Source organism: Chiloscyllium plagiosum, unplaced genomic scaffold (assembly GCF_037043375.1).
Source record: "Chiloscyllium plagiosum isolate Xiang-an unplaced genomic scaffold, Cpla_swu_hap1 HiC_scaffold_3, whole genome shotgun sequence".
NCBI lineage: Eukaryota > Metazoa > Chordata > Chondrichthyes > Orectolobiformes > Hemiscylliidae > Chiloscyllium > Chiloscyllium plagiosum.
This window is the reverse complement of record NW_028270141.1, coordinates 109,156,842-109,177,158: the sequence shown is the minus strand read 5'-3', so window position 1 is coordinate 109,177,158 and position 20,317 is coordinate 109,156,842. Positions and strand designations below refer to the sequence as shown.

General features: G+C 41.7%; 1 protein-coding gene across 1 annotated transcript in view; it reads left to right on the top strand.

The window, feature by feature from the left end:
- Positions 1-20,317, top strand: part of sh3bgrl2 (SH3 domain binding glutamate-rich protein like 2) — a 95,098-nt gene that overhangs the window by 47,671 nt on the left and 27,110 nt on the right. The window lies entirely within an intron of this gene.

Sequence of the window (20,317 nt, the reverse complement as noted above, 5' to 3'; positions counted from 1 at the left end):
TTTGGATTGTGGGAGGAAACCTGAGCACCCGAAGGAAACACACACAGACACAGGGAGACTCCACACAGCAAACTCCACACAGCTAGTCACCCGAGGCAGGAATCAAACCCGGCTCCCTGGCGCTATGAGGCAACAGTGTTAACCACTGAGCCACCACCCCAAAAATCATAAGGTCATCTGGCTTCATCTCCTTAATACATGTTCATATTGTCACAAATGGAATAAAAATCCATGTTAACACATATTAATTTTCAGTTTTCAAAATACATTAACAGCGCAACAAAGATAATATTTGACTGGACTTAGCACTAACCTTCCAGAAACTTCTCGGAATTCAACATAAGGATCGGTGCTGGGCCCTCTACTTTTTGTCATTTACATAAATGATTTGGATGTGAGCATAAGAGGTACAGTTAGTAAGTTTGCAGATGACACCAAAATTGGAGGTGTAGTGGACAGCGAAGAGGGTTACCTCAGTTTACAACAGGATCTTGACCAGATGGGCCAATGGGCTGAGAAGTGGCAGATGGAGTTTAATTCAGATAAATGCGAGGTGCTGCATTTTGAGAAAGCAAATCTTAGCAGGACATATTCACTTAATGGTAAGGTCCTAGGGAGTGTTGCTGAACAAAGAGACCTTGGAGTGCAGGTTCATAGCTCCTTGAAAGTGGAATCGCAGGTAGATAGGATAGTGAAGAAGGCTTTTGGTATGCTTTCCTTTATTGGTCAGAGTATTGAGTGCAGGAGTTGGGAGGTCATGTTGCGGCTGTACAGGACATTGGTTAGGAATATTGTTGGAATATTGCGTGCAATTCTGGTCTCCTTCCTATCGGAAAGATGTTGTGAAACTTGAAAGGGTTCAGAAAAGATTTACAAGGATGTTGCCAGGGTTGGAGGATCTGAGCTACAGGGAGAGGCTGAACAGGCTGGGGTTGTTTTCCCTGAAGCGTCGGAGGCTGAGGGGTGACCTTATAAAGGTTTACAAAATTATGAGGGGCATGGATAGGATAAACAGGCAAAGTCTTTTCCCTGGGGTTGGGGAGTCCAGAACTAGAGGGCATAGGTTTAGGGTGAGAGGGGAAAGATATAAATGAGACCTAAGGGGCAACTTTTTCACGCAGAGGGTGGTACGTGTGTGGAATAAGCTGCCAGAGGATGTGGTGGAGGCTGGTACAATTGCAACATTTAAGAGGCATTTGGATGGGTCTATGAATAGGAAGGGTTTGGAGGGATATGGGCTGGGTGCTGGCAGGTGGGACTAGATTGGGTTGGGATATCTGGTCGGCATGGACAGGTTGGACCGAAGGGTCTATTTCCATGCTGTACATCTCTATGACTCTATAAGTCAAACAATCAATATTCTTGAGTATCTCCTAATGGGTGTGGAATGCAAACAATTGCATTACGACCTGCTATAGCGTTGATTGCCTATGCATTAGAATTGAAACGTACATCAATCCTCCAAGATGTGTGAATGACATTTCATTTAGCTTCCAATATTGGCTGCAGACTATTTGCAATGGAAGCCTTTTTCACAATGCTAATTGCTTTTTCCCATCAAGGACGCTTGATCACATGTCTTCCACAGTATTGTCAAAGTCATTTGGCAGAATACCACATCGGCAGAACTTTGCAACAAGTAGCAAGCATGTGGGCGGTTGAGGAAAGAGACTGTCACATATCTCCTTGTGGAATGTGACTTTATAAAGAAGGTCTGGAAAGAGATGCAGTGGTTGTTGTCAAGGGTTCACCCTGGGCAGCTTCGTGACACAGAACTGTGTGCCCTACGGGCTGTTCCCTGGGAGACAAACATCAACTGCGCTTGGAAGACCAATCACTCAGTGAAACATGCTCTTTAGGAGACAGTGAGGTCTGCAGATGCTGGAGATCAGAGTTGAGAGTGTGTTGCTGGAAAAGCAGAGCAGGTCAGGCAGCATCCAAGGAACAGGAAAATCGACGTTTCAGGCCTTTCAGATGCTGTCTGACCTGCTGTGCTCTTCCAGCAACACACGCTCAACGAAAGATGCTCTTTAGTTTGCCTGAAACTTGTTGATCTTCCAGTGTAAAGAGTTGACCTCAACCAAGTGTTGCAGACTGGCACATTGCAAGGTCCAGGATAATGTGCTGAGGGATACACTAAAGCTCGGGACAGATGCCGCCAAGCTGCAGTGGGGAAAGACACCATCTAAAGTCTTTCTGCCAAAGCATAATAACAAGGGTCTGTTCAGTTATGAGATTCTCTTGTTGCTTCAATTTTTTGTAAATAGTGTCCTACATGAGTAAGAAATGCTTTTGATTTTTGCAACTTCAGGGAATGTCACATTCCAATGTTTGTTTTTCTTGATATGCATAGACTGTACAGAATGGCTTTAGTGCCTGTGTATGTACATAAAGATAATTTTTTATGAATGAAGTATATCTTTGCAGTAAAAATGTCTCCCAAAGTACAGATTGCAATTGCATTTTTTTGAAAATATATTTATTAGCAAATCTTTCTTTAATTTTACAAACATAAAATTATTGAAAAATACAATCAATAACAAATATCAGTATAATAAAAAGAAAAAAACAGCAATTACAATACAGCTACTATCTACTAACCTACCCTATAATACAAAACAAACCCTAACACTGTGTGCAAAGCATCACCAATAAATAAGTAAATAGCTAATATATCAAAAAAAAAGCAAAAAAAAACACAGAATACAGAACAGCTATACTCGGCGCAAAACTCCCAAACAAAGCAACGGGAACATTTTAACTCAGGAGACACCCCCCTCCAGGGCCCAGGCCTCGACAAACCTAACCATCCTGGTTAAACAAATGCCCTAGTTAAGATAGCTGACAAATCTATATCCAATTAACTCAAGTAGGGCTGCCATGTCTTATAAAAATGGTCTGTAGTGTGGTGCATCTTTAAGAATATGGGGCAATACCTTTTCCAATCTCAGCGCCAGGATCTTAGACAAAATCTTGAAACCTGAATTTAACAGAGAGATGGGCCTGTAAGAGGCACAATCCTCAGGAACCTTCCCCTTCTTAAGAATTAAGGAAATATTAGCTTCTCTCAAAGATGATGGTAGGCAATCATGCATATAGGAGTGATTGTAATCTCCAACATCGGCCCTGACAGAATCCCTACAAACTTCTTATACAACTCACCCAGGAGACCATCAGGGCCAAGTGCTCTCCCACTCTGAAGTTGCCTAGCTGTCTCCTGTATTTCCTGAACTGTCAAGGGGGCATTAAGGAGAGAGGCCTGTTCCAAGGTTACCCTGGGAGGTCCAGATTCTTAAGGCCTCCATTTTAGCCCTCCTGTCCTCACAACCTTTAGACCGATACAATTCAGAGTAAAACTCCGAAATGCTTCATCAATCTTTTTTAGCATCGTATGTAAGGACCCGGGCTCTGTCTCTGATTGCAGTAATGGATTGGGGAGCATGTTTTTTCCTAGTCAGGTATGCTAAAAACTTCCCTGGCCTATCCCCATACTCGAACAGACTTTGTCTAGCAAAAGCAAGTTCTTTCTTTGCGTTTTGTGTCAGTATTGAATTCAAGGCAGCCTGGGGGGCCGTGATCCGCTGTAGCTTAGTCACCGAAGGCCGCGCAAAATGTACCGCCTTGGTGGCTTTCAACCGCATCTCAAGTAGGCGCTGCTGTTCCTCCTTCTGTCATTTCCAGCTAGCCGAATAGGAAATAGCTAATCCCCTAGCAAAAGCCTTAATGGTCTCCCATAACATAGACGGACTACTAGCCATGCCTGAGTTGATAGTCAAGAATTCCTGAAGCTCCTTCAAAAAATATTCCACAAATTTGGAATCCTTAAGGAGAATAGGGTGCAAATGCCAGTGCCACAAACCTAGCCCCTCACTCTTGGCTTTAACTTCCAAATATACAGCAGCGTGATCAGAGATAGCTATATTCCCAATTTTGCAACCCCATAATCGAATCCAGAAGGGCCAAGGGAGCCAGAAAGAGGTCAATCCTCGTGTGACATTTATGTGCGTTTGAAAAAAAGGTAAAGTCCCTGCCGGTAGGGTGAAGACATCTCCAAATATCCACCAACCCCAACTCCTCGCATAAGTCAGCCACCTGCTGGGCCTGCAAAGAAATAGTTGGGGCCCACTAGGCATCCTTTCCACTGTCAGATCCAAAAGACAATTAAAATCCCTCCCCATAATAATGTGCCGTGTTCCAAAGGTACTCAGCTTCGAGAAAGCCGTAATAAAAAATTTGAGGGAATGTGCCGGAGGACAGTAGACATGTAAAATGCCATATTCCTCCCCGTGTATCAAGGCTCTAAGTATCACAAACCGTCCCTGCTCATCTTTCACCTGCTCTAATAATGTGAAAGGAAGATTTTTCTGAGTAAGTACTGCCACTCCCCTACTTTTGGTAGTAAAGGATGAACAGAATACCCAGTCATAACCCCCCCCCACTGTTGTAACTTCAGGTGTTCCCATTATCAAGATGGATTTCCTGCAACAAAGCGAGATCAACCCGTTCCCTCTTAAGGCTAGAAAGCACTTTTTTCCTTTTATCAGGTGAATGACTTTCCTTGATGTTCCAGGTGCACCATTTAGATTAGATGAAATTACTTACAGTGTGGAAACAGGCCCTTCAGCCCAACAAGTCCACACCGACCCTCCAAAGAGCAACCCACCCAGACCTAATCCCTACATTTACCCTTCACCTAACACTACGGGCAATTTAACATGGCCAATTCACCTCACCTGCACATTTGTTTTTGGACTGTGGGAGGAAACCGGAGCACCCGGAGGACACGGGGTGAATGTGCAAACTCCATACAGACGGCTGCCTGAGGTGGGAATTGAACCCGGGTCTCTGGTACTGTGAGGCAGCAGTGCTAACCACTGTGCCACCGTAATAAGACACTTCGCCACATCCCCTTCCAGAGATCCTTGACTCCTGGAAGGGGAACCCAGCTTACAAAGCGCCGAGCTCAAGTAAATAAAGACTCATAGAGTCGAAGAATTATGTATATGAAAACTACTCTATCATAACGACAAACAACTATTACTACCAAAAAAACTACAAAGAAAACCAACTATAAAGCCTTGAATGGAAGACTCTTGCCCCTGCCTATAGGGGGCACTGACCCTACCCATCCCCTACTTCACAGCTCCTTCAAACCCGGACTGTGCCCTAGCCTTCAGCCAGAGAAAAAAAACAGAGATGATCCTTAAACCAACAGAGAAAAGACAAAGTCAGGATGAGCACTCCACCCATCCCTGGCTTCATGTCACCCCTACTTGCGACTAAAAGAGAAACAGAACAAATAAAAAAAATGCGAGGCAACAAAGAACATCCACAAAATTTCCCATTATAAAATTCAGTTATAAAAAAACCAACAAATTATTCCAAGTTTCTTTTTCCCCTTTTCCAAAAAATAATTATTAGGGAGAAAGAAAGGAATAAAAAAAGGAAGGAAAATCATGGGGAAAGAAGGAAAAGAGAATGAACATTAACAGTTTTTAGCTTTATCTGCTGAGTCAAATGTATAAACTGAGTCCTCGTGGCAGAAATGAATGGGTACCTCATGGAGTACTGGATGCCCAGGTTCCTCAGCCTCTTTTTAACTTCATTGAAGGACTTCCTCTTTCGAATTAAAACTGCCTAGAAATCCTGGAAAAACATGATTTTTGACCCCTTGTGCAGCAGTGCCTGTGGATCTTTTCCCAGGGATCTGGAAACTTCCATTACGTTTTGTTTGTCCCAATTTTCAAGGTAAGTCTCTCAATCATTGCAGCCAATTCCTGTGAGTCTGTCAGGTCCCCGGGGGGGGGGGTTCAGGAGAGGCTGGTGTTGCTGCTGTCTCTGGTATGCCAGGTCCTTGCTGCTGTTTGCTAACTCCTTTTCCCTTTAGCATCCTTCCCACTCCCAAATATTAACAAATATATGTACTGTAAGGTTTTAAACTAATAATTCCACCACATAAGTTGGTCAGGGATGGCAAAAGACACCAGTATGCCTTGGCTGTTAAGCAGAGCTGTCCACAGCAGTTCTACAGAATCGCCACCATCTTGCCGAGTCCGCAATTGCATTTTTAACTATATTGTTTTGAAGTAGTGGTCAGTTTAGGAGTCAGTGCAGCTCCATAAAACATCTATTAGCAATATCAATACATCTAACTCTAGGCTCAAAAAGATAAGTCACCTATAAAAAGTAGCCAACAAAATCTGTATTTTTACTCTCTCTGCAAGTAAAACTTCCTTTTGTCAAAGCAATGAAGCAAAAGTCACGTTTCAGCAAATCTTACTCCGTAGACTTTTGAAGAGATTTTACAAGCAAACAAATGACCTACAATTCCTCAACTGCTAAGTAACAAATCAGCCAAGTACAGAGAGGATTTCTAGACTGCTAACTCCAGTTTTGAACTTTCAAACCTCATTGTTAAAGCAAGGATATTGTTAAGCTGGTATGCACTGATTGTTTTGCACTTAAATTGTTGTTAATTGAATGATCTCATTATCCTTTCTGATTTTTTTTTTGCCTGTAATGTTTCTATGTGTGCCCGTGTGGTGAAATATTCCCCTGCATCTAAGACTGTGTGAAATAAACTGTACTTCTGATTTAACTTTGCCACAGTGTTGTGGCAATCCTCACTAAGGCAGAGTTCACCAACAAATAGAGTGAGAAAAATACTGTTCAAATGAAAAAGGGAAAAATTAAATCACAGACTTTTAACACTCAAGTGATGAGAATCGAAAGAGAGAGAGAAAGAGAAAGAAGGTTGTTTTAAGACTTACTATCTCTCTGTAACAGATTGTGCTCATAAAATAATGGAAATTTGAAGCAATTGTGTGCAACTGCACAGAACAAAACTGCAGATAGAAATTCTGATAGGCAAAATATATTCATTCTTTATCCCTGCCTGTGTTATTGATACACAAATCACTTGTTGAGTTAATGTCCTCCTCAACGTTTTTTTAAATTGCTTTTGGTGAATTAAGTGAATATGGCATCAGAAAACAGAAGCAAGTCAGTATTTTTCTTGATGCCCGATTGGTTTTGTTTGTCACTTTAAGGTTACGTTCTTTCTGACATCTGTAAAGGGTGGACGCTAGGAAATTGTTTCCGTTAGGCGAGGAGACTAGGACCCGTGGACACAGCCTTAGAATTAGAGAGGGTAAATTCAGAACAGAAATGTGGAGACATTTCTTCAGCCAGAGAGTGGTGGGCCTGTGGAATTCATTGCCGCAGAGTGCAGCTGAGGCCGGGACGCTAAATGTCTTCAAGGCAGAGATTGATAAATTCTTGATGTCACAAGGAATTAAGGGCTATGGGGAGAATGCAGGTAAGTGGAGTTGAAATGCCCATCAGCCATGATTGAATGGCGGAGTGGACTCGATGGGCCGAATGGCCTTACTTCCACTCCTATGTCTTATGGTCTCATCTCTCTTTGCTGCATTCTTCAGATGAAAACGAACGTCTAATAGACATGAAGATTATTTTGCCCATAATTAAAATACCTATGACCATCATCATAATAATCCAGTGCCTTGGAGAAAGTAAATCATACTGGTGGATAAAATTACTATATTTATTTCATAGTGTTGCCAATGCTGTACTTTCCTCAAAAGTAATTTGTTTACTCTACTTAAAAAAAAAGCCTAAGCATCAATTAGTCAAAGTAAAATTATCTGTTGGGGTACAATCTGTAACTTAACCATACCCATGTTGAAAATACTTTAGAGATTGAATTTTTTATTGGGATTTTCCCACTTTCCATTTTAAAGTTAGGTCAAGAAACAAAGAAGCCTCATGAAAGTAGTGGTCCTCCTGTTCTCTGTTTTCCACAACGTGTCCAACAAATTTATTTGATAAGCAAGAGATAGTTCAGGGAAATTTGCCTCTTAATGGTTAGCAAAAAAGCCTCTTTCATAGAGCCTGCCGTCCTGTTCAGCACAATTGCATAACCACCAGAATTACGAAACAAAAACATGATCGAGACTAGTGGAAGAAGAGCAGCGGTCAGGGTGAGAAGGTGGAAATGGAAAGCCACTGACATGGTCAGGAAAAGCAGGCACACATAGAAACATTATAGACGAGAAAAAATCGGAAAGGATAAAGAGATCCAAGTGTTGCTTCCTCAGTTCTCCTTTTTACTGTGCTGTGTGTGGCTCTTTAAATCTGTCAGAGGCTTAAGTGTAGGCATTTTGTGCAGAGCTGTCTCTGATGTGATAATAAAAATGAGAGTGGTATGCTACAGGCCATAATTTCCATTAACACCATGCTTTTTACGTTTTTTTTAATCCCAGTGTTCTTCAATAAAGAATATAGCAATTGGCTGCTGAGCCAGTGAGGAGAAATTAGGCAGTGCTCCCAGTTCATGGTGTCACATAATGCCAGGATCTGCTCCCAGGCTCTGTATAACCAGCAGTTGAGTCTTAGAAATGCATGGACTGACTCAGTTATGTTGATAAGCTCTTGGATGCCGCCAGTTTAATATATTTCGGATTACAAAACAATTCAGTCATATGCACTTTACCTTTTAAGGTTATGAGTAAATCTAGCATGCACTGTGGTCTTGTTGAAATTGGAGAGAGAGTTTTAGAAAGGAAGTAATTAGATTCCCTCATTCATACAAGACTTTTTAATATGACCTCATTGATATTTTAACAAGGCCAATGCTCCACTAAAATGGTTCAACAGATTCTGTAGTGGAGGCCACACAACAAACATTAAGATAGGAATGATTGACTGCTTGCATATCACAGTAAATCTGGAATAATTTCAATGACTAAATTTAAAGCTCTCTGGAATTCTGGTCCTTAGTTTAGCACTTTTATTTAATTCTAATCCACAAAATATTTGTGCTTCAGACAATGGGTATAGGAATTGCAATGACGTTGCCAGTGAGTTGCCATACATTTCCTAAAAAAGATTGAAAACTGCATGGAGTAACAGTGATGCAGAGCAGGGGAAGCAATGGCGTAGTGGTATTTTTGCTAAGATATTAATCTGGAAAGTCAGCTAATGTTCTGGGAATACTGGTTCAAATCCTGTCATGGCAGATGGTAGAATTTCAATTCAATTTAAAGAAAAGAAATCGGGAATTAAGAACCTATACAGTTGTCATAAAAACATATCTGGCTCACTAATGTCCTTCAGAGAAGGTAATCTACCATCCTCACTTGGTCTGGCCCACACGTGGCTCCAGTCCTACAGCAATGTGGGTAACTCTCAGCTGCCCTCTGAAATGACCCTGGCAAGCCACTCAATTCAAGGGCAGCTAGGGACAGGCAATAAATGCTGGCCAGCTAGTCGTGCCCACATCCCATGAGTGGGATGTGACAGATTAATTTGTGGGATTGGAGATTGAGGGAGTTCCATCAGTGATCAGTGTATGCAATTCCTGAAATTTCCACCATTTTTTGCTTCATTCTAAGAACCACTCGTGTCTTTCTTTTTAAATTAAGTTCACTGTTCCTTAATGTAGATTTAAAAGGGGGCAGGATCTGCACCTGGGAATTTTTTGTGGGATAATCCACAGATCATAGTGCCAGGCATTCATTGTAGTTGTTCTTTTGGCCAGAATTTTGGCTCCCCAATGAAAGCTTGGGGAAACACCATTGCAGTCATCTGCAGGCCCCCATGCCATATTCTTTGTTTATCAGCAATTAGCAGTTGCTGTCAGGGCTCCTGTCTCCTTGTCTGCTATCCTCTTCTTTCAAAGAACGGAAATCTGCCCCAACGGCAGCCAGCTAATCTGGTGTGTCTTCAGTTCCAACAGTACCACTGGGAAATAAAGCCACTGCTGGAACTGCACCAGCTTAGAGGATGCATTGGAAACACACTGCCCTCCCAGTTGGTAACAGGGAGTGGGGGTACTGGGGCTAATCAGGCAAGGCCAATGCAGGGACATGGTGAAGATGATGAGTGCAAATAAAAGGCTTGCAGTGGGAACAGTCATTGCTACAGGGAGTTTCTCGGGTAGGCCACAATGTTCCTGATCACTAGGATGCACCCACAAATTAGAGACTTTACGTAAGAGATGTCATTTCTCACAAATTTGTTGAGTTTTTTGAAAAAAGTACAAAGATGATTGATGAGGGTAGGGCAGTGGATATTGTCTACATGGACATTAATAAAGCATTTGACATGGTCCCTCATGATAGGTTGGTTCAGAAGATTAAGTCACATGGAATCCACAGTGAGTTAATAAGTTGGATATAAAATTGGCTCGATTATAGAAGACAGAGGATAGTTGTGGAGTGTTGTTTTTCTGACTGGAGGCCAATGACCAGTGGTGTTCCACAAGGATCCATGCTGGGACCTCTGTTGTTTGTAATTTCTCAAAAGGATTTGGATGAAAATGTTGGTGGTTTGCTTAGTAAGTTTGCAGGTGACATGAAAATTAGTGGAGTTGTGGATAGTGAGGAAGGTTATTGAAGGATATAACAGGATATACATGAGTTGGACAGTTGGGTGGAGAAATGGGTAAGTGTGAGGTGATGCATTTTGTGAGGTCAAATGCACAAAGAAAGAATACAGTGAATGGCAGGATCCTTAGAAGCATTGATATACAGAGAGATCTTGGGGTACATGTCCATGGGTCCCTGAAAGTGGCAACACAGGAGGATAAAGTGGTAAAGAAAGCTTATGGCATGCTTGCCTTTGCCAGTTGGGACAGTGAGTATAAAATTTGACAAGTTATGTTGTAGCTGTATAAGACTTTAGTTCAGTCACATTTGGAGGAGTGTAGGAAAGGGATTTTAAAGAGGAATCTGAATCCCATGATCAGTAGCATAAATCAACCGTTATTTGAAACTGCTTTATCACACATGTAGGAGAAGCGAGACACCACTCTGAATCTGACTTACATGTGGGGCCCAGTTGCCCTCATAAATACAGCTCAGATCAGAGGCCTACCCAGCACTCTACTTTTCCCAATAAAGTGCAGGATATTAATACATACTACGTTACGGTGGTTACATGCAGCATTGACATCAGTCCTTGTATCCCCTCTGACCTACACATCCAATCCTATGAATACATGATCAATGATCGACAACTTCACAGCCCACCTTCGGTCCTCCCATCATCTTGTGATGTTTGCCAGACCCCTATCACCTGTCCTTGGGCTTTTACGATTGTTGACCACATTCTAACACCAATTATTATGACCCTTCGTAGATATTTGCCAGCCATATTATATACTTGCTTATTACTAATGATTTTTCAAATTCAGTCATGTAATTCATATCCTTTGCAGATCTTAGTACAGAAGATTAAAAAGGCTATCAATCTTTACTAATTCTTATAATATTTGTAATATCAGCTCTAATATAAAGTCACTTATAAAATTATACGAAGTTAAACCTAACAGTAAAATTCTGTGACAAAGCTAAAGCTTCCCTTGTGTCTGACTTGCAAAGCGACAGTTGTTTATTTTCTTGAGGTCATGGTGACCCTGTTTCAAAATTGTTTCTGCCCTCCCTTGCTACATTATTTGTCTCTTGGTACTCTTACTCTTGGTTATCTTGTTTATACCTTTTTGTTGTTCTAATCTTCTTGCTGATGGAGAAAGAGGTTTCTTCAAGAGTGTCTCTACATCCAAGGCTTCAGAAATTTAATGCCCAATTTCTAATAAAATTAATATTGTACAAATGTGCCTCCATTCTAATCTTTAATTATAATTATTTAAAAGGTCTCATCTCAGGTAGGTCAAGCTTCTCTGTTTATTTCATGTAAAAATTGGAAATCACATCGAAGGCTGAGGGACAACCTGATAGATGTATTTACAATTGTGAGACAAACGGATAGAGTGGATAGTCGGAGTCTTTTTTCCGTGAAGGAAATTTCAAATACTAGGGAGTATAGGTTTAAAGTGAGAGGGGGAAAGTTTAAAGGAAATGTGTGGAGCAGGCTTTTTTTACAGAGCGTGGTGGATGCCTCCAACGCGCTGCTAGGCGATGTGATAAAAGCGGATAAATTAGCAATGTTTAAGATGTATGTAGACAGACACATGAACAGACAGAGAATAGAGGGATACAAACCATATGCAGGTCAATGTGATTAGTTTAGGATGGCATTATGGTTGGAATAGACATGGTGGGCCGAAGGGCCGGTTCCTTCATAGAGTATGCTGTTCTATGTTTTCTTTGTAGTTAATGAGTAAGATTAGCAAAGCCTGTGTCACTGGTCATGTGTTCTGTGGATCCTTCTTGACTAATGAGTCCAATCCTAGAGTTACATCTCTGACCACATCATTGGCAGGTGTTCCTGAGAGGTGGAAGTGGACCTTAGCCTTGAAATCATTGGCATTCTTTTCTCTGGTTCTTTTTCCATCTTTCCTCTTGCCACTGGGTGTTCTTAAAATGATGTCCTTTCGTACAGGAGCTTCCTCCAAAGCAGGTTCCTCTGAACAAGGGTCTCCCATTCTTTGACATCTATGTTGCACTTCCAGAGGGAAGCTTCCAGGAAGTGTTTGAAACAATGGTTTTGTGCTCCTCTCGTTCGAGTGTCTTCCTTGAGCTGAGTGAAGAAGATTTGATTTGGCATTGTGGGGGATTTATATTCATCTGGTGTCTACCTTATGCAGGACATATTTTAATGTAGAAATACTGTTGCACATCAGCAGACACATGGTGCTTGACAGAAGGTAGAGCTGGTTCCAGCAACAAAGAAACTTTGCCAATTGAGGATCTCTGGTATGTTGTTGATGTGTTATGCCTGGATCACCATTGAAAACTTGTTTTGGATTGTTTTGTCTAGTGCCTCCCATCTGTCCCTACCATTGCCAGGAGCTGAGAACTCCTGACAGCATCGCTTGCAGAATCAACATAACAAGCCTGACCTCCACAGTAAGGTGGCAATTCGAGGAAAGGTAAAGACAGATTTTTAATCAGTAAGGGATTGAAGGTTGTGGAGAAAAGACAGAAAAGTGGAGTTGAGGATTATCACATCAGCCATGATCTCATTGAGTGGCTGAGCAGATTTGATGAGCTGAACGGTTTACTTCTGCTCCGAAGTCTTAGCATCTTTTGAAGCTGACTCACTCACTCAACATTACGCTGAAGGAAACACTGGAGGATTGCAAATGTTCCCTTGTTCAAGAAGGGGAGTAGAGACAACCCTGGAAATTATAGACCTATGAGCCTTACTTCAGTTGTGGGTAAAGTATTGGAAAGGGTTATAAGAGATAGGGTTTATAATCATCTTTAGATGACTAAGTTGATTCGGGATAGTCAACACGGTTTTGTGAAGGGTAGGTCATGCCTCACAAACCTTATTGAGTTCTTTGAGAAGGTGACGAAACAGGTGGATGAGGGTTAAATGGTTGATGTGGTGTATATAGATTTCAGTAAGGTGTTTGATAATGTTCTCCATGGTAGGCTGTTGCACAAATATGGAGGCATGGGATTGTGGGTGATTTAGCAGTTTGGATCAGAAATTGGCTAGCTGAAAGAAGACAGAGAGAGTAGTTGATGGGAAATATTCATCCTGGAGTTCATTTATTAGTTGAGTACCACAAGGATCTGTTTTGGGTCCACTGTTGGCTGTCATGTATATAAATGAACTGGATGAGGCGATAGAAGGATAGGTTCGTAAATTTGCGGATGACACTAAGTTTGGTAGAGTTGTAAATAGTGACAAAGGATGTTTTAGATTACAGAGAGACATAGATAAGCTGCAGAGTTGGGCTGAGAGGCGGCAAATGGAGTTTAATGTGGAAAAGTGTGAGGTGATTCACTTTGGAAGGAGTAACAGGAATGCAGATTACTGGGCTAATGGTAAGATCCTTGATAGTGTAGATGAGCAGAGAGATCTCGATGTCCAGGTACACACATCCTTGAAAGTTGTCACCCAGGTTCATAGGGTTATTAAGAAGGCGTACGTGTGTTAGCTTTTATTGGTAGAGGGATTGAGTTTTGGAACCATGAGATCATAAAACATAGAACATTACAGCGCAGTACAGGCCCTTCAGCCCTCGATGTTGCGCCGACTTGTCATACCAATCTGAAGCCCATCTAACCTACACTATTCCATGTATGTCCATATGCTTGTCCAATGACGACTTAAATGTACTTAAAGTTGGCGAATCTATTACTGTTGCAGGCAAAGCATTCCATACCCTTACTACTCTCTGAGTAAAGAAACTATGCCCCCTTGTGCTCACCATCACCAGACTTGGAAAAAGGCTCTCCCTGTCCACCCTATCTAACCTTCTGATTATCTTATATGTCTCTATTAAGTCACCTCTCAACCTTCTTCTCTCTAATGAAAACAGCCTCAAGTCCATCAGCCTTTCCTCGTAAGACCTTCCCTCCATACCAGGCAACATCCTAATAAATCTTCTCTGCACCCTTTCCAAAGCTTCCACATCCTTCTTATAATGTGGTGACCAGAACTGTACACAATACTCCAAGTGCGGCCGCACCAGAGTTTTGTACAGCTGTAGCATAACCTCATGGTTCCGGAACTCGATCCCTCTATTAATAAAAGTTAAAACACTGTATGCCTTCTTAACAACCCTGTCAACCTGGGTGGCAACTTTCAAGGATCTGTGTACCTGGACACCGAGATCTCTCTGCTCATCTACACTACCAAGAATCTTACCATTAGCCCAGTACTTCGCATTCTGGTTACTCCGACCAAAGTGAATCACCTCACACTTGTCTGCATTAAACTCCATTTGCCACCTCTCAGCCCAACTCTGCAGCTTATCTATGTCTCTCTGTAACCCACAACATCCTTTGTCAATATCGACAACTCCACCGACCTTAGTGTCGTCTGCAAATTTACTAACCCACCCTTCTACGCCCTCATCCAGGTCGTTTATAAAAATGATGAACAGCAGTGGACCCAGCACCGACCCTTGCAGTACACCACTGGTACCTGGACTCCAGGATGAACATTTCCCATCAACCACCACCCTCTTTCTTCTTTCAGCAAGCCAATTACTGATCCAAACTGCTATATCTCCCTGCATTTTGTACAATAGCCTACTGTGGGGAACCTTATCGAACGCCTTGCTGAAATCCATATACACCACATCAACCGGTTTACTCTCATCTACCTGTTGGTCACCTTCTCAAAGAACTCAATAAGGTTTGTGAGACACGACCTACCCTTTACAAAACCGTGCTGCCTATCCCTAATCAAATTATTCTTTTCTAGATGATCATAAATCCTATCTCTTATAGCCTTTTCCAACACTTTACCAACAGCTGAAGTAAGGCTCCCTGGTCTATAATTACTGGGTTGTCTCTACTCTACTTCTTGAACAGGGGAACCACATTTGCTATCTTCCAATCTTTTGGCACTATTCCTGTAGACAATGACGATTTAAAGATCAATGCCAAAGGCTCGGCAATCTCCTCCCTGGCTTCCCAGAGGATCCTAGGATAAATCCCATCCGGCCCAAAGGACTTATCTATTTTCACACTCTGCAGGATTTCTAATACCTCTTCCTTGTGAACCTCAATCACACCTCGTCTAGTAGCCTGTATCTCAGTATTCTCCTCATCAACATTGTCGTTTTCTAGAGTGAGTACTGTCGAAAAATATTCATTAAGTGCTTCCCCTATCTCCTCTGACTCCATACACAACTTCCCACTACTATTCTTGATTGGCCCTAATCTTACTTTCATCATTCTTTTATTCCTTAAATACCTATAGAAAGCCTTAGGGTTTACCCTGATCCTATCCGCCAACAACTTCTCATGTCTCCTCCTGGCTCTTCTGAGCTCTCGCTTTAGGTCTTTCCTGGCTACCTTGTAACCCTCAAGCGCCCTAACTGAGCCTTCACATCTCATCCTAACATAAGCCTTCTTCTTCCTCTTGACCAGAGATTCCACTTCCTTCGTAAACCACTGTTCCCACGCTCTACAGCTTCCTCCCTGTCAACAGGTATATACTTATCTAGGACACACAGGAGCTTTTCCTTGAATAAGTTCCACATTTCTAATGTGCCCATCCCCTGCAGTTTCCTTCCCCAACCTATGCTTCCTAAATCTTGCCTAATCGCATCGTAATTGCCTTTCCCCCAGCTGTAATTCTTGCCCAGTGGTATACACCTATTCCTTTCTATCACTAAAGTAAACATAACAGAATTGTGATCACTATCACCAAAGTGCTCACCTACTTCCAAGTCTAGCACCTGGCCGGGCTCATTACCCAGTACCAAATGTAATGTGGTTTCACCCCTTGTTGGCCTGTCTACATACTGTGTCAGGAAGCCCCCCTGCACACACTGGACAAAAACTGACCCATCTATAGTACTCGTACTATAGTGTTCACAGTCAATATTTGGAAAGTTGAAGTTCCCCATGTCAACTACCCTGTCTCTCTCACTCCTATCGAGAATCATTTTTGCTATCCTTTTCTCTACATCTCTGGAACTCTTCGGAGGCCTATAAAAAACTCCCAACATGGTGACCTCTTCTTTCCTGTTTCTAACCTCAGCCCATACTACATCAGTCGACGAGTCCCAAACATCCTTTCTGCAATTGTAATACTGTCCTTGACCAACAATGCCCCCTCTTTTACTATCTTCTCTGTTCTTACTGAAACATCTAAATCCTGGAATCTGCAACAACCATTCCTGTCCCTGCTCGATCCATGTCTCCAAAATGGCCACAACGTCGAAGTCCCAGGTACCAACCCATGCTGCAAGTTCACCCACCTTATTCCGGATGCTCCTGGCATTGAAGTAGACACACTTCAAACCAACATCTTGCTTGCCGGTGCCATCTTGCATCTCTGAAACTTGATTTCGGACCTCCCTACTCTCAACCTTTTCTATACTCGATCTACAATTTTGGTTCCCATCCCCCTGCTGGATTAATTTAAACCCACCCCAATAGCCTTAGCGAATTTCCCCCCCAGAATATTGGTACCCCTCTGGTTCAGATGAAGACCATCCTGCTTGTAGAGATCCCACCTACCCAGAAAGAGCCCCAATTATCCAAGAATCCAAAACCCTCCCTCCTGCACCATCCCTAGTGCTTCCAAATAAACCTGTTGGACTATAACCTGGTGTTGTGTGATTTTTAACTTCAATTAAGTTACTTCTGTTCTTGGTTGAACTTTTATTCGTGATCCCTAGACCTGGTTCTCCATGATGTTCCACTTTCCAGCTACCAAAACAGCGCTATTGTATGCTTTCCATCAATTTGATTAGCACTCACATGGCATTAAAAGCAGGACAAATATAATTTCATTACCATCCTGCAAATTAAATTTCACTTGTAGAACCCCGTGGTATTAGACCTGACAGACAGATTGTACAATAATGCATTGTATGTATCTAAGATGTTCTCTTGTTTGATATGGACCCGAAATGCATGCTATTACTTTATCCTTCCGTGCCAGAAGTAACTAAATGTCCAGCAAAAATGCAATATATTTTTCACTGCATATAAAGAACCTTGTTTTGATAATACTTGTGAGCAATTCAGTGAGTAGAGACCAGAAACGTTCAAGCAAGAAATGTTGCAACCCTGAGTCAATTAATTTCAAATGTGTTGTCAAATAAACCAGTTTTCCAGCATCCACACTATTTTGCTTTTATTTAAACGTGTTGTATTCTGTTCTAGTCACAGAATAGTTTAGCCTTCCTTTCATTCATGAGATGTGACTGTTGCTGCCCCTGGGAAAGGTGGTGATGAGTTGAACTTCCGCAGTGTGCATGGTGGAGATACACCCACAATGCTTTTAAGGTGGGTGTTCCATCCTTTTGACCCAATGGCAGTGAAAGAGCAACAATGTAGTTCCATATATTGTGTGACTCATAGGGGATCTTGTGATGTTTAAATGTACTTGGTTCCCTTGTCCTTTGTGTTGATAGAGCTCATGGGCCTAGAGCAGAGAAGCTTCACTGTACTGTTACAATGTATCTTATAGCTGGTATGCACTGCTGCCAGTGTGTACTGATAGTGGAGGGAGTAAATACTTAAAGTGGTTGATGATGTGCTAATCGAGCAGGTCGGGTTCTGGACTACATCGGATTTCTTGAATGTTGTTGACACTGCATTTGTTCATTCAAGTGGAGAGTATTCCATTAAACTCCTGACTGTGCCTTGTAGATGGTGGAATGGCTTTGGGGAGCCAGAGGTTGAGTTAAATGCTGAGAATTACCAGCCTGTGACTTGCCCTCATCTTTATAGTATTCATTTGGCTGGTCCAGCTCAGATGCCCATTGGAAGCCAAGCCTGTCAGTTGGACTGGCAAACAGATGGAAATTCTTCTTTCAAATAAAAACAACATGTACATTACCATAGAATTAAAGCTGCATATAGTTCAGAGACCAAAACAACTCTTCTCTTCCTCTACGTATTGGTTTGGAATTCCTGCTACAGTTGCTACCTGGATCCTGGTAATGTGGAATAGCTGTTGAGAACTAGAGAAATACACAATGTCAAAATGTTTTTGCAAGAAATGAAGTTCATGAGAACATAATGAACAATGACAAAACTTGAATACTTATATCAGACTTAATCTGTCGGTCTTATACGCTGTTTGATCCTAAGTATGCTTGATGTGGGGTTACAGCTGGCCTTTTTCATAGTCATACAGCACAGAAATGGACCCTTTGGTCTAACTCATCTACACTGACCAGGCAACACAATCTGCCCTAGTCCAATTTGTCAGCATTTTGGCCCATATTCCTCTAAACCCTTCCTATTTATTTACCCATCTAGATGCCTTTCAAATGTTGTAATTGTACCAGCTTCCACCACTTCCCGTGGTAGCTCATTCCATACATGCACCACCCTCTGCATGAAACAGTCATCCCTCAAGTCCTTTTTAAATATTCCCCCTCACCTTAAACCTATGCCCTCTAGTTTTGTTCTCCTTCACCCTCGGAAAATGACCTTGCCAATTCACCCTATCCATGTCTCTCATGATTTTATAAATCTCTAAAAGGGGTCACTCCTCAGCCTCCAACGCTTCAGGGAAAAAAAATCCCCAAACTATTCAGCCTCTCCTGACAACTCAAGCCCCCCATTCCTGGCAATATGCTTGTAAATCTTTTCTATATCCTCTCAAATTTAATGATATCTTTCCTATAGAAAGGTGACCAGAATTGTATGCAGTATTTTAAAAGTGGCCTTACTGCTTTGCAACAGAGCTATTAATATGGCTTGTTAAGTTGTCCAGTTAAGCTTCTGGTCATTTGGTATCCCTGAAGATGGTGATAGTGAGGATCTCGGCAATGGTAACACTGTTCATGGTTAAGGGCTTCAATGCATCTGGCAAAATATTTGCTGAAACTGCAGATACTGCCTGGCGTGTGAGCAGGGAAGGGGTGCAAAGTAAAAAAGAGATGACTTTGGCTGACTTTGATACTCCCTGCAATGGAATTGGCCACCACTGTCTTTTAAGCAGATGGCAAAACTTTATAACTGACTCCATGCTGATCCAGACTCTGTGGGAGCTTTTGTCATTGATCATTGCCAAGTAGGTTTGGATTTAACTTAGCAAGAATTCCATGTCTTACCTTGATGCTTTGCTGTAGCTGAAATTCTGTGAAAGTTGCTACTGTAAAATATCCTTATTTTCCATGTTGCCTATCTTGTAAAGATTTCAAATGTTTTTGGTAAATTAGCAAATATAAATTCAGTTGTATCCCCAGAATGATGGTGAGCTTGCCATTGTCATTGACCTCTACTTTTTCTCTAGATGCTTTTGTGGGCAGTCTGTGGCAGTCATTAAAGAATCATAACTTATAATGACAACAACATGGTGCAGTTAAACACATTTGGAATTTTAGAGCTGTATGAGAACTAGGTACTGAAAAAAACATCAAGGAAGAATTAAAAAGCTTTAACTTAAACTTTAAGTTACTGGTTGTCAAAAGGGCTGTGCATTTTCCATTCCATGCTGGTGTGGAAGTGAAAGGAGATTTGAGGCAGGACTGGAACTTCTACCACTGCCAATGGCAAACCTATGAAATGGCTACAAAATTAAATTAAATATGTGGCCGTTTAAAAGTTGTAACACCCCTAACAGTGTTGGGGAAAGAGTGCTATAAGTTGTATTGCAGCTTAGATATCACTGAAAAGTAGAAAAGCCAGATAGGAGAGATTTTGCAGGTTTTGAGATCATACTTTGAACCCCATGTTAGCATTACTTAAGAATGGCATTTGTTCTACATGAAAGCTGGTGGAGAGACAGACACTATTGATCAGTATTTGGACTGACTGATAAAGCTAGCTGAATTCTGAGATTCTGGATAATTAAAAGATAATCTCATCAGAGATGGTGAATGATCATCATTTCAAGAGGACAAATAAATCTGAGAGCTCAGTGCAATGTGAGCAATAAAGATCTGGCGTTCCAGATT